Raw genomic sequence first — 17,293 nt, 5'->3', positions numbered from 1 at the left:
ATACGTACCACATAATAGGTGAAACCAGACAATCAGTCCATCATATGTATTGGGGAGGGGGCGGCGCTACGCGTGCGTGGGAGCAACATGCATCACCGCGTCACTATGTCATCATGCAGCCGCCCGATCACATGACCGCACTCCCCTAGGATCGCAAGTATAAACTAGCAATACCAAGTAGACCCAACACAGCGTGTTGAATCATAACAATAGACAATCTGCTCAAGTCTTACAAGTAATAAACCACGCTACATCAACATGACATCGATTAGGAAATAGAGAAAAAGCGAGGAAGAAGGACGATACAGAGGTCGCCAGCAACGAGGAGGCATCAAGCACAGGAGGGCACAGAAGAGAGGCCACACAGATTGTGACCAGGTCTACTACACAGAGACCACCAGTGGGTCGAATGACTCACAAATGAACCTTGTAGTCAATATTTCCTCTAAGGTTCTGTCTGAGGTGGAGATGCATGTTCTATCTAAAGGTTTGTCTTTTTGCCCATTGAACACCCATACTGACTGGTTTCTTCTTGACTTTGACTTAAAATGCTTTTTCCGCAATCTAGGCCTTAAGAATATGTTTGCAGTTGACACTCGGGTGGTAGCTGCACAGCCCAATGAACAACAAAGGTTTGCCCTTACTAACGTTGGGTTACGCGACAAAAGTATGTATCAGCCTACTTGTTCTAATCACCACATTGAGGCATATATTGATCTGGTGCAGAGAGATGTATCTAATTTGCGACGCCAGGACCGAATTTGTGACCGGGATAGGAATAACTTGAATAAGCATGAGTCCTCTGTTTTGCGGTCATTAATGGATGATAGGTCCATCACGATAAAAGCAGAGGACAAAGGCGGGGCGATTGTCGTGATGGACACGGTGAAATATATAAATCAGATTTCAAATCAATTAAGCAATAGGGAGGTGTATGAGGTCCTGAAAGTGGACCTCACGCCTAGGCTCCAGATACAATTGCGAATACTGCTGAATGAGGCCTTGCTTGACGACGTGATTGATTATGATGTGGTTAAATTTATCGATGTCTTACATCCAAGAACTCCCACGCTGTATACGTTACCCAAAGTTCACAAGAACTTGACTGACCCTACTGGTAGACCTATTGTCTCTGGCTGTAATTCAATATTCACCAATGCAGCCAGATTCCTTGATAAAGTTCTACCTCCTTTTGCTGATGCAGCTGCATCTCACATACAAGACACGAGTGATTTTCTACTCAAAATACAGGATCTAGAAGTAGGCCCTGAAACGATATTAGCCTCTTTTGACGTGGTGTCATTGTACATTTCGATCGAACATACGGTGGGGCTTGAAGCGGTTGAATTTTACCTCAGGAAAGCAGGTTTCTCTAATGGTTGTGTTGGCTTTGTCCTGTCGCTGCTCGAGTTCATACTCACGAAGAACTATTTTGTCTTCGCGGCTGCGTACTACGGACAGCGGCAGGACACTGCCATGGGCTCCAACACTGCCCCAACCTATGTCAACATGGTAATGCGCCACTTTGAAGAGCAACACGTATACTCCTCCCGATTCTGGCCTAAGGTTAGGGCCTGGTTACGCTACATTGATGATGTCTTCCTTGTTTGGGATGACTCCTTGGCCTCACTGATTGAGTTTCAGGAACACCCGAATTCTGTATGCTCTAAAATTCAATTTAAACTGGTCTCGTCGTCTAAAGAGGTCCAATTTTTGGACGTCTTGGTACAAAAGGACATGAATAGGCTATCAACGGATTTGTATACCAAAACCACAGATAGAAACAGTCTTTTGATTACAGCAGTTTTCACCCTACTACAATGGTGAATTCTCTTTCTTTAAGCCAAATGATTAGAGTGCACAGGGTTACCAACGAGGCCTGTGTTGACAAGAGACTGGACGAAATGGCTGCGAAATTTAGAGCCAGAGGCTACCCTGGCTCATTGATTAACAGCACATTGATGAAAGTGAAATCCATTGAGCGACAATCATTATTGACCCCTAAAGTGAGGCAACCATCCAATAGAATTCCCTTTGTCTCGACATACGGCGTTATGAGCAGGAAAATATCCGGTATTCTCAACAAACACTGGTCGATGTTAACCACTGGATGTGAAAATATCAAGGAATTCAAGGAGCGACCAGTAATGGCTTACAGACGTGCAAAAAACCTAAAAGATAGATTGGTTAAACCCTCAGTTGAAGCAGGGACCTCTACTATGCAGAGATTATTGGCCCCACTCAAACCTGGCAACCACCCTTGCTATAATTGCTCGTGCTGTAGCCATATGGTAAGGGGCGACAGTTTCTGCCACCCCTATACGGGCAGGAGGTTCAAGATCAAACATAGATATACATGCACCTCGAATTTTGTTGTATATCTATTGACATGCCCATGTGGCCTCTGTTATGTTAGTGAGACTACACTAGAAATCCGGTCCCGTATCGTGAATCATAAAGGTACGATCCGAAACAAACTTGCTAATCTAACGGTCCCGAAACATTTTTCGGAGAAGAATTACTCCATAAGCCAGTTGAAGTTCCAGGTCATTGACCATGTTCCCCCCTAGCGAGGGGTGGTGACCGCCAGGGTTTACTCAAGAAAAGGAACTTAGGTGGATATATGAGCTTGACACTTTGTCCCCTAAAGGACTCAATATTGATTACCATTTTATGCCGTACATTTAAATTCTTCCCGTCTGCATTGGTTATAGATGCCGTTTTTGTTTTAATTCTATTTTAATTGTTACTTACTTTTTTTCTTTCTTTTGTTCAGGTGATGACATCTTCTTCATGTTCCGGGATTGCCTACATATTTTCTTTAAATCCCTTCCGCATATTTTGGAATTTTGGTCTACATGTTTGGGATATCAGCTTGAACTATATTTTCCACCACATTTCACCACATTTTGCGTTTATGATTGGATCTGAACTTCACGTTTTTTTGGGGATATCTATATATGCACCTTAAACTCACTGTATGGTCCTCCTTAGGTTTAAAATTTTGTGTTTACACATCACCTTTGCTAGTGTCATTTTATTCATCAATTTTTAAAAACTTTTTTAGTGTTTGTGAAATTAATTTGATATAATTATTAAACTTTATTTCTCTAAATGACTAGACCTTGTGGTCTTTTGAATTGGCTATATATTAATATAGTGATTAGAGATGAGCGAACGTACTCGTCCAAACCTGATGCTCGTTCGAGTATTAGGGAGTTCGAGATGCTCGTTACTGGAGACGAGTACCACGCGATGTTCGAGTTACTTTCACTTTCATCTCTGAGACATTAGTGCGCTTTTCTGGCCAATAGAAAGACAGGGAAGGCATTACAACTTCCTCCTGTGATGTTCCAGCCCTATACCACCCCCCTGCAGTGAGTGGCTGGGGAGATCAGGTGTCACCCAAGTATTTAAATCTGCCCCGCCCGCGGCTCGCCACAGATGCATTCTGACAGAGATCAGGGACAGTGCTGCTGATGCTGCTGCTATAGGGAGAGCGTTAGGAGTTATTTTAGGCTTGAAGAACCCCAACGGTCCTTCTTAGGGCCACATCTGACCGTGTGCAGTACTGTTAAGGCTGCTGTGAGCAGTGTTGCACCTTTTTTTTTTTGGATATCAGGCATGCAGAGCATTGCATCTTCAGTCTGCAGTAATTTTACATAGTATAGGGCCAGTAGTCGTGAGGCAGGGACAGTGGGAAAGGTGAAAGAGATATACTGTCTATATAGGCAGTGGGCTTTTTCAAACAAATTTGGGAAAAATACTATCTTTGGGCTGCCTGTGACCGTCTTGAGTGTACTGCGTCTCTGCTGGGGGTAGTAGTCCTAATTAATACGCAGCTAAGTGTTACAGAAGGCTTGCGCAAAATTCTTTCCTGGCTCTGCGTTGCCCGTTACATCACCGCCGTCATCCCGTCCACAGGGAAACAGTATGCATATAAACGCTGCCTACAGTATCTGTCTGCTGTCTCAGCTCACCATTTAAAAAAATAGAAGCAAAATACTTAAGGCCTACTAGTGGCCTTTGGACACTTGACTGCTTCTGCGCTGTGAATTCCACTACCTCAGTCATACGCACCTACATCTCACTACCGGCTTGTGCAAAATTCTTTCCTGGCTCTGCTGTGCGTTCCGTAAGCGAAGTCAACCTCCAACCACAGGCCAATAAGCGGCACATTTAATTACAGCGTTCTGTTTCTGCACTACTGGTAATACACCATGCTGAAGGCTAGGGGTAGGCCTAGAGGACGTGGACGCAGGCGAGGATGCGGAGACCCAAGTCAGGGTGTGGGCACAGGCCGAGCTCCTGATCCAGGTGTATTGCAGCCGACTGCTGCGGGATTAGGAGAGAGGCACGTTTCTGGTGTCCCCAGATTAATCTCACAATTAATGGGTCCACGAGGTAGACCTTTATTAGAAAATGAGCAGTGTGAGCAGGTCCTGTCGTGGATGGCAGAAAGTGCATCCAGCAATCTATCGACCACCCAAAGTTCTACGCCGTTCACTGCTGCAACTCTGAATCCTCTGGCTGCTGCTCCTCCTTCCTCCCAGCCTCCTCACTCCATTACAATGACACATTCTGAGGAGCAGGCAGACTCCCAGGAACTGTTCTCGGGCCCCTGCCCAGAATGGGCAGCAATGGTTCCTCTCCCACCGGAGGAGTTTGTCGTGACCGATGCCCAACCTTTGGAAAGTTCCCAGGGTCCGGGGGATGAGGCTGGGGACTTCCGGCAACTGTCTGAGCTTTCAGTGGGTGAGGAGGACGACGACGATGAGACACAGTTGTCTATCACGCCCTCACCAACGCGGTTACTGCCAAAGTCCACTTAACAACGGACACGTGGACAAGCATAGGCGGGCAGGGCCACTATATCTCCCTGACGGCACATTGGGTGAATTTAGTTGAGGCTGGGACCAAGTCAGAGCCTGGGACCGCTCACGTCCTACCCACCCCCAGAATTGCGGGCCCCAGCTCGGTGCTGCTATCTGCGGCAGTGTATGCTTCCTCCACTAAACCACCCTCCTCCTCCCCCTCCTCCTACGCAACCTCTGTCTTGCAATCAAGATGTGTCAGCAGCAGTACGTCGCCAGCAGTCGGTGTCGCGCGGCGTGGCAGCACAGCGGTGGGCAAGCGTCAGCAGGCCGTGCTGAAACTACTCAGCTTAGGAGAGAAGAGGCACACGGCCCACGAACTGCTGCAGGGTCTGACAGAGCAGACCGACCGCTGGCTTGCGCCGCTGAGCCTCCAACCGGGCATGGTCGTGTGTGACAACGGCCGTACCCTGGTGGCGGCTCTGCAGCTCGGCAGCCTCACACACGTGCCATGCCTGGCCCACGTCTTTAATTTGGTGGTTCCGCGCTTTCTGAAAAGCTACCCACGCTTGTCAGACCGGTTCGGAAAGGTGCGCCAGCTCAGCGCACATTTCCGCAAGTCCAACACGGACGCTGCCACCCTGCGCTCCCTGCAACATCGGTTTAATCTGCCAGTGCACCGACTGCTTTACGACGTGCCCACACGGTGGAACTCTACGCTCCACATGTTGGCCAGGCTCTATGAGCAGCGTAGAGCTATAGTGGAATACCAACTCCAACATGGGCGGCGCAGTGGGAGTCAGCCTCCTCAATTCTTTACAGAAGAGTGGGCCTGGTTGGCGCGTTGAGGAGGAGGAGGGGGAGGAGCATGAGGAGGAGGGGGAAGAGACAGCTTGGCCCACTGCTGAGGGTACCCATTCTGCTTGCCTGTCATCCTTTCAGCGTGTATGGCCTGAGGAGAAGGAGGATCCTGAAAGTGATCTTCCTAGTGAGGACAGCCATGTGTTGCGTACAGGTACCCTGGCACACATGGCTGACTTCATGTTAGGATGCCTTTCTCGTGACCCTCGCGTTACACGCATTCTGGCCACTACGGATTACTGGGTGTACACACTGCTTGACCCACGGTATAAGGAGAACCTTTCCACTCTCATACCCGAAGAGGAAAGGGGTTCGAGAGTGATGCTATACCACAGGACCCTGGCGGACAAACTGATGGTAAAATTCCCATCCGACAGCGCTAGTGGCAGAAGGCGCAGTTCCGAGGGCCAGGTAGCAGGGAAGGCGCAGAGATTAGGCAGTATGTACAGCACAGGCAGTGGAACACTCTCCAAGGCCTTTGACAGCTTTATGGCTCCCCAGCAAGACTGTGTCACCGCCCCCCAGTCAAGGCTGAGTCGGCGGGAGCACTGTAAAAGGATGGTGAGGGAGTACGCAGCCGATCGCACGACCGTCCTCCCTGACGCCTCTGCCCCCTACAACTACTGGGTGTCGAAGCTGGACACGTGGCCTGAACTCGCGCTGTATGCCCTGGAGGTGCTTGCTTGTCCTGCGGCTAGCGTCTTGTCAGAGAGGCTGTTTAGTGCGGCTGGGGGAATCATCACGGATCAGTGTACCCGCCTGTCAACCGACAGTGCCGACAGGCTTACAATCATAAAGATGAACAAAGCCTGGATTTCCCCAGACTTCTCTTCTCCACGAGCGGACAGCAGCGATACCTAAACAATACGTAGGCTTCACCCGCGGATGGAAGCATCGTTCTCTATCACCATGAAAAAAGGGGACCTTTTAGCTTCATCAATCTGTGTATTATATTCATCCTCCTCCTCCTCCTCCTCCTCCTGAAACCTCACGTAATCACGGCGAACGGGCAGTTTTTCTGAGGCCCACAAGGCTCAGTCATATAACTTTTGTAAACAATGTTTATACGTTTCAATTCTCAATTCAATAAAGCGTTGAAACTTGCACCTGAACCAATTTTTGTTTTAACTGGGCCGTCTACAGGCCTAGTTACAAATTAAGCCACATTAACCAAAGCGATTAATTGGTTTCACCTGCCCTCTTGGTTGGGCATGGGCAATTTCTCTGAAGTACATTTGTACTGTTGGTACACCAATTTTTTTGGGCCCTCGCCTACATTGTAATCCTAGTAATTTTTAGCCCACCTGCATTAAAGTTGACATTACCTCAGCTGTGCTGGGCAATGCAATGGGATATATTTATGTACCGCCGGTGGCTTCCTGGCACCCACCCATGCTGTCGGTCCACACGGAGTTGTAACTGCATGTGTCCACTTCTAAAGAACCCCAGTCTGACTGGGGCATGCAGTGTGGGCCGAAGCCCACCTGCATTAAACCTGACGTTAGCTCTGCTGAGCAGGGCACTGCAATGGGATTTATTTATGTACCGCCGGTGGGTTCCAGGGAGCCACCCATGCTGTCGGTCCACATGGAGTTGTAACTGCATGTGTCCACTTCTAAAGAACCCCAGTCTGACTGGGGCATGCAGTGTGGGCCGAAGCCCACCTGCATTAAACCTGACGTTACCTCAGCTGTGATGGGCACTGCAATGGGATTTATTTATGTATCGCCGGTGGGTTCCAGGTTGCCACCCATGCTGTGGGTCCACAGGGACTTCACATTAGGCATTTGTACCTGCCAGTGTCTATGTATTAAAAACCTCGGTCAGACTGGGGCATGCACTGTGGGCCGAAGGCCACCTGCATTAAACCTGATGTTACCTCAGCTGTGCTGGGCACTGTAATGGGATATATTTATGTGCCGCCGGTGGCTTCCTGGGACCCACTCATGCTGTCGGTCCACACGGAGTTGTAACTGCATGTGTCCACTTCTAAAGAACCCGAGTCTGACTGGGGCATGCAGTGTGGGCCGAAGCCCACCTGCATTAAACCTGACGTTACCTCAGCTGTGATGGGCAATGCAATGGGATTTATTTATGTACAGCCGGTGGGTTCCAGGGAGCCACCCATGCTGTGGGTGCACACGGAATTCTCATTGCGGAGTTGTACCTGCCTGTGACTATTTATAAAAAACCCCGGTCTGACTGGGGCATGCAAACACCTTGACAGAATGAATAGTGTGTGGCACATGGGTTCCCCATTGCTATGCCCACGTGTGCAGCTCCTGATGGAGGTGGCACAGGATTGGATTTCTCATTGCTTCTGTGCAGCATTATGGGCTATTGCCCTGCCCCTTTTAAAGAGGGTCGCTGCCTGGCCGTGCCAACCCTCTGCAGTGTGTGCCTGCGGTTCCTCCTCATGGCAGACGCGCTTATAAATAGACATGAGGGTGGTGTGACATGAGGGCAGCTGAAGGCTGCGCAGGGACAATTTGGTGTGCGCTGTGGACACTGGGTCGTGCGGGGGGGGGGGGGGGGGGGGGGTTGGGCAGCATGTAATCCAGGAGAAGTGGCAGCGGAGTGTCATGCAGGCAGTGATTGTGCTTCGTTGGAGGTAGTGTGGTGCTTAGCTAAGGTATGCATTGCTAATGACGGTTTTTCAGAAATAAAAATTGTTTGGAGGGGGGGCCCACTCCTGCCGCTATTGTGGCTTAATAGTGGGACCTGGGAACTTGAGATGCAGCCCAACATGTAGCCCCTTGCCTGCCCTATCTGTTGCTGTGTCATTCCCATCACTTTCTTGAATTTCCCAGATTTTCACAAATGGAAACCTTAGGCAGCATCGGCGATATACAAAAATGCTCGAGTCGCCTATTGACTTCAATGGGGTTCGTTACTCGAAACGAACCTTGAAGCATCCTGATAATTTCGTCTCAAGTAACGAGCACCCAAGCATTTTGGTGCTCGCTCATCTCTAGTAGTGATGTGTAAGGTTTATTGCAATATTTTTCTCTTTTTCCTAATCGATGTCTTGTTGATGTAGCGTGGTTTATTACTTGTAAGACTTGAGCAGATTGTCTATTGTTATGATTTATTATCATTACGCTGTGTTGGGTCTACTTGGTATTGCTAGTTTATGCTTGCGATCCTAGGGGAGTGCGGTCATGTGATCGGGCGGCTGCATGATGACATAGTGACGGGGTGATGCATGTTGCTCCCTCGCATGTGTAGCGCCGCCCCCTCCCCAATAGATATGATTTTGTGGTGACGCAGTCATGTGACGGCGTTGTGACGCGTTGCCATGATGACGCAACACGGTCACGTGACCGCGCGGTGACGCGTTGACACGGCGCGGTCATGTGATCGCGCGGTGACGTGTTGCTGTGATGACGCGACAGCGTGATGACGCGCAATGCGTTCGCGCATGCTCAGTACTTCTCCCATTTCCATTATGGAGTTCTGGTGCACCACTATTTCACTACGCATGTGTAATGCGGCGGAAGTATCAATGGTAGGGTAAATCTTGTGGCAGGTGACCGTGGACCTCCTGATGCTATTGGTCAGCTTTGACCCTGGGGGTGCTCTCTAATTATCACCAATTAATTGTGACCCTTATTTAAACACGAGCTTTTGCTGGGTATGGGCAATGGAGCATGGACTGATTGTCTGGTTTCACCTATTATGCGGTACATATTAACTTCATTTTTAACACAGCTCTGTTTATGTTGCTGGCACTTATGTGTACGTGTACGTTTTGCTGTGTGATGTACCATTTTTTTAATTGTGTGATATATTTACTGTTTTGTATTGTCTGGCATTTATAGGCTTGAAAAAGACCCTGAACGGTAGAAACGTCTTGCCATTTTTAAGATGAAAGAATAAAGTTCCTGCTTTTTTATGATATTGTGAAGCACCGCTTACATGCTGCTGCCTCCTCTTTCCACCTGCTCCTAGACCACTTCGCTGCCTGGCTCCCCCACTTTCTATCATGCGAAATTGCAACCCTCATCCTTGGTGATTTCAACATCCCTACTAACGAGCCCAGCTCCTCATCTGCCTCCCAGCTTTTAACGCTTACCTCCTCCCTTGGCTTATCACTAATCTCTGACTCCCCCACTCACAGAGATGGCAACACTCTCGATTTAGTTTTCCTCCATCTCTGCACTGCCTCTCACTTTACTAACTCCCCTCTTCCACTATCAGATCACAATCTTCTCTCTTTCTCCATCAGGCACCCCAGCATCTTCCCTGACCCTCCTATCTATTGCACCTCTAGGAACCTCCAGTCCGTCCGCACTAAACAGTTTGCCGAGACCATTCAGTCCTCTCTGTCCCCTATCTCTCTCCTCACCTGCCCTAATCTGGCAGCTGAACACTGCCACACCACCCTCAGCCGTGCCCTGGATGAAGCGGCACCGCCCGTGACTCGAGCCGTTAAACGCAGACCACGGCAACCTTGGCTCACGTCCCAAATGTGCTTCCTCCGGCGGTGCTCTAGGTGCGCCGAGCGGCTGTGGAGAAAGTCAAAGCCGCCAGCAGATTTTCTCCACTTCAAATTCATACTTATAACTTAGCCCTTCACCATGCAACACAAGTTTATTTCACCTCCCTTGTCTCCTCACTATCCCACAACCCTAAACAACTCTTTGAGACCTTCTACTCCCTCCTCAGCCCCCAAAGAACAGGCCCCTGCGACAGACCTGACTGTTGGAGAACTAGCTGCCTATTTCAATGAAAAACAAAATCGACAACATTCGAAAAGAAATCTCTGAAAACTGCATGGCTAGCCCCAATCCCAGTTTCCTCAGCACTGCTTCTAGAACTTACTCACTTTATACGTTAGAACCAACGACAGAGGAAGAAATCTCCTTTCTGCTGTCTGCCCCACCACCTGCGATAGCGACCCTCTCTCCTCCTCCGTTCCTTATCCTCAGCTCTCATTACTCACCTCACCACAATCTGTAACCTCTCCCTAACCTCTAGCACTTTCACCTCCTTATTTAAACACTCCATCATATCCCCTCTGCTTAAAAAACCAACCCTGGACCCGACTGATGCTGCCAACTACCGACCCGTCTCAAACCTCCCCTTCATCTCCAAATTACTAGAATGCCTGGTCTATTCCCACCTTACACGCTTTCTCTCTGACAACTCCCTCCTCGACCCCCTCCATCTGGTTTCCATTCTCTCCACTCGACCGAAACGACCCTCACAAAAGTAACAAATGACCTGATGACTGCAAAGTCGAGAGGTGACTACTCCCTACTAATCCTCCTTGACCTGTCTGCTGCATTTGACACTGTCGACCTTCTCACTATGCTCTGCTCTATTGGTCTAATGGGCACTGCTCTCTCCTGGTTCTCTTCCTACCTCTCTGACCACTCTTTCAATGTCTCCTTTGCTGGTTCTATCTCCTCTCCACTTCCTCTCACTGTTGGGGTACCCCAGGGCTCGGTACTTGGTCCCCTTCTCTTCTCTATCTATACTGCCCCAATTGGACAAACTATCCACAAATTCGGCCTCCAATACCATCTCTATGCTGACGACACCCAACTATACACCTTCTCTCGTGAGATCTCTGGACCATTCCTCCAAAATATCACCAACTGTTTGTCCACTGTCTCTAACACTATGTCCTCCCTTTTTCTCAAACTAAACCTCTCTAAAACTGACGTCCTTGTCTTTCCACCTTCCAACTGACCTCCCCTCAACATCTCAATTCCAGTGTCTGGCACCATCATAACCCCCAGACGGCATACCCGCTGCCTTGGGGTCACACTGGACTCTGACCTCTCCTTTACCCCCCATATCCAATCTCCGGCCCAAACATGCCACATGCACCTTAGAAATATTGCTAAAATACGGCCGCTCCTCACCATGGATACGCTAAAGACACTTGTGGTCGCCCTCATCCACTCCCAGCTTGACTACTGCAACTCGCTATTCATCGGCCTTCACCGCACTAGACTCGCTCCACTCCAATCCCTACTAAATGCAGCAGCTAGGCTCATTTTTCTATCCAGCCGTTATTCAGACGCCTCCGCACTATGCCAGTCATTGCATTGGCTGCCCATCCACTGCAGAACAAATTTAAATTTCTCTAGCTCACCCACAAAGCTCTGCATGGCGCCGCACCAGCATACATCGCCTCCCTCCTGTCAGTACACCACCCAGCCTGCTCACTCCCATCCCCTAACACACTCAGACTAAACACCCCTGTAAGACGAACCTCACATGCTCACCTACAGGACTTTACCAGAGCAGCACCCATCCTCTGGAACGCTCTACCCCAAGGCATCCGGACAATTCCCGATGCACGAAATTTCAGTTGTTCCTTAAAAGCACACCTCTTCAGGGAAGCATACCAAGTCTCCTGACCTCCCTATGGCGTCCCACCCCATTTGCCTTCTAATAACTGATTTCCACATGAAATCCCCTATTGCCTGTGTTCCCCTTGCCTTGCTCCCCCCCCCCCTTGCACCTCCTTTACTACCCCCAACCCATTTGTTTCAAACCGAATGTACCTCACCTTGTAATTGTTGTATTGTTTTGCATTAATCCATGCCTGAAAGCGGTGCAGAATAAGTTGGCGCTATACAAATAAAGATTGTTATTATTATTATTGATCTGTAATTTTCCAATTCTTTCATAGAACTATATTTATGAAACAAAAAGAAAACGTGTCAATCACAATATTCTCTCTTGGAAAAATATTAGGTAGTACGTGATGCCAAATTTATTATTCAAGATGAGGCTATAGAGAACTGTGTACAGTTTCCTAAGGTTCTTACATCACACAAGCCAAACAGCAAGTGGTAATATCACATAGAGATTACACTTATCTTATACCCTCCTCTCCACATGCAAACCAGTTTAAGTTGAAGCACTGGGTGTTTGTGGGTGTCTCAATTTAGAACAAGGAAAACCTGTTAAAAAAGTTATAAATCTATCATAGTACGTTAAATATATATCTGTATAACTATAAGGAACAATACCACAGCTAAAGAATATTGTGGGCTAACATAGTAAGAAAGGATACATATATTCAGACTATGAGAGAGACATACAAACGTCCTGAGTCTCCCCCACCTAAGAGAAGCATAAGAAAATAGAATCTTAGTAAGTCAGTCACACACACACACATATTCCTGCACCTGCTCCCAGCCAGGTCAAGTACAGTATCATGTAAGTTATGGCCCATTTAGATAGGACGAATATCAGGCAAACGGTGCCTGACACTCGTCCTCACAAGTGCCCACTCACGTGCTTTTGCACAGGAGCAGGTATCATTGCTTCACAGAGGGGAGGCTGCACAAGATTTCTCTCCTTGAGCTCCCCCGCCCCTCTCCATTCACTTAACATAGCGGCCGTTCAGTACTAAACGGCTGCTATCTACCCTCACCGCTCATCGATCAGAATTTTATGCAGCTTAAAATTCTGAATGATACAGATGCTTGTACACTATACTCTGAAATAAGTGTCATGTCATAGCTGGATTGTATTGGGTCCACAACTGAAATGCAAACATTGGTTCCATCTAGCAACTATTTGCTCTTTGACTTCTCAAAATGGAATAAAACAAATAATCAAAGTTTAGTCAGGTTCTATGACAGCTAAGAAGAGATAATAGAGAAGAATAAAAGAACCACAGATTGTTTAATATGGGGCTTTCAGTTCTGTAAGTCCCAGGCAGCATTTTTTTTATTCATAAACTGATACTGCAATGAAAGATAAATAATACAATGGCCCGGAGCTTGACTTGGTGAGAAATAAACAAGATTTTATTGATCTCTGAAGCAAATGGAAAGCTTTGAGATTGAAGTGCCTGAGTAAGTAGAGATAAATGCTGTCTGAGCTAGAAAGTACTTAGGAAGAACAGTGCTGTCCACTGTGTGGATACTTCAACACAACTATGTTGTTATTTCATACAAAGAATTTTACATACTTTTAGATATACTTTAGATAGGTCATTAAGAACTATCTTCAGCATTAACCCCTTGAGTGGCACGCCCGGAAAATTTCCGGGGACGAGCTCCACTGCTCATAGTGACATAGCCCGGAAGATTTCCGGGCTATGTATCACTATGGGAGCTGCAGAGCACAATGCCACAAGCTGTGACAGTGTGCTCTGCCTGCACAGACCCACACAAAGCAGTGCAAGGGTTTTGCAAAAACAGCAGAAGATATTGCCGACATGTCGGCAATGTCCTGCTTTGTTTACAGGTTGCCATAGAGACCATCGGCTTGTCAGAAGCAAGCCGATGGTCTCTGTGGCAGGGAGAGCTTGGTGCTTGGCTGTGAGAGGACAGCTAGGTACCAGCTCTTACAGCAGAGATCAGAGAAAACCTCCGATCTCTGCTGTGTTAACCCTTTACATGCTGCAGTCTATGTGACTGCAGCATGTAAAGGGCTGTCACTGCAGCATGTAAAGGGCTGTCACCATCGGACCCCCGGAATGTGATCAGGGGTCCTAATGGGTCCCTGTGGAAGTCCCCTAAAGGGACAAGAAAAAAAAAAATGTAAAAAAAATAAAAAAAATAAAAAAAAAAAAATTATTAAAAAAAAACACTTGTCTCCCTTTACTTTGTAAAAAATCAAAAATACAATCACACATGTGGTATCTGTGTGCGTCATAATGACCCAGAGAAGGAAGTTAATACATTATTTAACCCCTTAATGACATGGCCCCTTTTTTTCTTTTTTCCCCATTTCTTTTTTTCCTCCCCCCTGTTTAAAAAATCACAACTTGTCCCGCAAAAAACAAGCCCTTATATGGCCATGTCAATGGAAAAATGAAAAAGTTATGGCTCTTGAGACGCAACTGCAAAACTAGTTGAAATTCAATGATTAGACCATTTTAAAAAACCTGCCCTGGTGGGCACGACAGGGTGGTAGGAAACCTGCCACTCAAGGGGTTAAAGAAGAACAAGGAGTCCTGGAAGTAATGGTATGTCCCCAACACAGCCCTGATCCCAACATCATTTAGTCTATCTAGAATTACATGAAGAGAAAGGATTTGTGCAAGGCCACATCCACAGTGGATTTATAAAGCATTGCACACATCCTTAATCTTCATGTAAATCCACAGATCTGTGGGTAGTTCTCCAAGATGTTTGGTATAACCTTCCTGCTGATTTTCTTCAAAAATAGCTTGCAAGTGTACCTAGAAGGAGTGATGCTGTTTTGAAGACACCAAATGTTAACAAACTATTAACAATTCAATTTTTGAAAGAATTCTTTCTTTGCAGCATTTTTCCCCACATGCGAACAGCTTTTGCACAGTGCTAACTAACAATATATATATATATATATATATATATATATATATATATATATATATATATATATATATATATATATATATAAAACATACACAGAGACACATACATAGCCCAAATCATACTACAAAAACAACCCAAGAGTCTTCTTAAGGAGAGAAACGTAATATTCTGGAGTCATCTGACTTCAACAAGGTTGAGTAGCTTTTCATTTAACTGAAGACAAAACTCAAGGGAGGAAGACCCACAAGCAGGAAGCAACTGAAGGTAGCTGCACTAAATGCCTTACAAAAAAATCTTAAAGAAGACCACAGTATGCATTCCAGAGTGTATTCAGCCAATGACAGCTAGGTACAGTATTTGCATCCAGGTGTCAAAAATAATCCTTATATATATATAATTGTTAGTTTGTCCAATTGATTTTGAAACTGTGTAAGGCCTCCTTCCCACGAACGGATTTCCGCCGCGTAATTCGCGGCGAAAATCCGCTGCGTTGCACGCAGCTATTAGGTTCTATTGAACCTAATAGCTCAATGCTCACGATGCGTAATTCCACCGCGGAATTACGCACCGCGATTTCTCCCGTCCTCACCCGCAGCATGCTCTATTTTCTGCGGGTGAGGACGGGCTGTACGCACTGACGGCTTCCATTGCAGTCAATGGAAGCCGTCCATTCACGCTATCTCCCGCTGTAACCAGCGGGAGATAGCGTGAAAAAACGCTTTCCCGCCCACCGCCGAGCGTCATATGACGCCAAATGACGCGGTCCGGCCGCGTCACGTGACACGGCCGGCCTTGCACGTGACACGGCTGGTGAGGCGCGGCGGTGGGCGGTGACGAGCGGTGACGCGGCGGCGGTGGGCGGGGAAGCGATTTCACGCTATGTCCCGCAGGTAAGTATAGGGGCTCTGGGGGGCGCCGTGACGGGCTTCACAGCGTAATATTACGCTGTGGAGCCCGTCACGCTCGTGGGAAGGAGGCCTAAATGGAGGAACTACAGTATGTAAACAATGGCTGTGATTCTTAAATGACTAAGCAAACTCCTTGCATTAAAGCTGAAAGCCTACACTTCATCAAATATCGATAGCTTTAAAGAAAGCAATTGAGTTTTTGTTTCTACTGAAGAAGTACATGTTAATGTTTATTGCTTTATGGCAATGTTTTTGTAACTTTTTTATATTAAAATGTATGTGATTAAAAGAGGAATATTTGATTCACATGATCTTTAAATCTCATAGTCTTAACGTAAAAAGTAATATTAAAAAGGCGCATCAAGAAAGGCAGGTATTATATTTTACAAAAGCTGCGAAAAAATCTTTAAAAAAATGCTTGTAACAGTATAAAAACACAGTATTTATATTTATTTTATTTTTAAAAAACCTAACAGTTTTTCAGTATGTTCACCATTGACTTCTGACTTCCTATTTGTCTTCTGTACTAGAAGGTCCTTTATCAGTGGAACAGCACCAGTGGTAGTTGTAGGTTAGGCCATATTCACATTGCAATTTTTCTGCAGCCCATACAATGCAATGTCCTAGTCTAGTTAATGACAGCAGGCAAGAATAGGCCATGCAGCTATTTTTTCAAATAAACTATTGGTCCTTAAAAAAAATTGGCTGCCTGAACAACCTTTTAGGGCCGTGTGTTGTCTGTGGAATAAGCGGACAGCATAAGACCCAAAAATGGGCTCTCAGGCCTTAGTCAGACAGGCGATTTTTCACGCGATTTGCGCATGCGCATGCGTCCGGCGATTTTATAAAACCATTGCTTTGCAATGGTATCGGACACATGAGCGCTTTTTATGCGCTCGTCCGATAAATTATAGAACAAAAAATCGCAGATCGCACCTATCTGCGATCTGCGATTCCTGTTCTCTTCTCTATATGCGCTCAATGGGGCCGGCGGCAGCAGCGCCGAACCCATTGAGAACATATAGAAGACAAATCATTCTTCTCTGCCACAGCTGTAACAGCTGTGACAGAGAAGAACGATGTTTGCCCATTGAATTCAATGGAGCGGCAATACAGCCGCTCCATTGAAAGCAATGGGCTGCCGGCGTGCGCGGGGTGAATTGTCGGGAAGGGCTTAAATATATAAACCCTTCCCTGCAATTCATTCTAAAATGTGTTAAAATAAAAAAAAATTGTATACTCACCTTTCCGCTGCAGCCGGAGTCCAGCCGCGGCCGCTGTCAGTTCTCCTGAACTGCTTCTTGTCACTATTCAGCCGGCGGGGCTTTAAAATCCCCGCCTGCTGAATGATCTGCCTCTGATTGGTCACAGCCCTGACCAATCAGAGGCTGAAAACACTCACACACCCATTCATGAATTCATGAATGGGTGA

The 17,293-nt window shown here is 46.9% G+C and overlaps 1 long non-coding RNA gene across 1 annotated transcript in view; it reads left to right on the top strand.

The window, feature by feature from the left end:
• LOC136631473 (uncharacterized) overlaps positions 1-2,842 on the top strand; it is a 69,267-nt gene extending 66,425 nt beyond the window's left edge. The window contains exon 3 of the long non-coding RNA XR_010793025.1: positions 2,777-2,842. This is a non-coding gene — a long non-coding RNA (uncharacterized lncRNA). The remainder of the gene's footprint in view (positions 1-2,776) is intronic.
• Positions 2,843-17,293: the final 14,451 nt, after the last annotated feature.

Source organism: Eleutherodactylus coqui, chromosome 6 (assembly GCF_035609145.1).
Source record: "Eleutherodactylus coqui strain aEleCoq1 chromosome 6, aEleCoq1.hap1, whole genome shotgun sequence".
Classification (NCBI taxonomy): domain Eukaryota; kingdom Metazoa; phylum Chordata; class Amphibia; order Anura; family Eleutherodactylidae; genus Eleutherodactylus; species Eleutherodactylus coqui.
The sequence above is the reverse complement of the archived record's forward strand: the minus strand, read 5'-3'. Positions and strand labels throughout refer to the sequence as shown.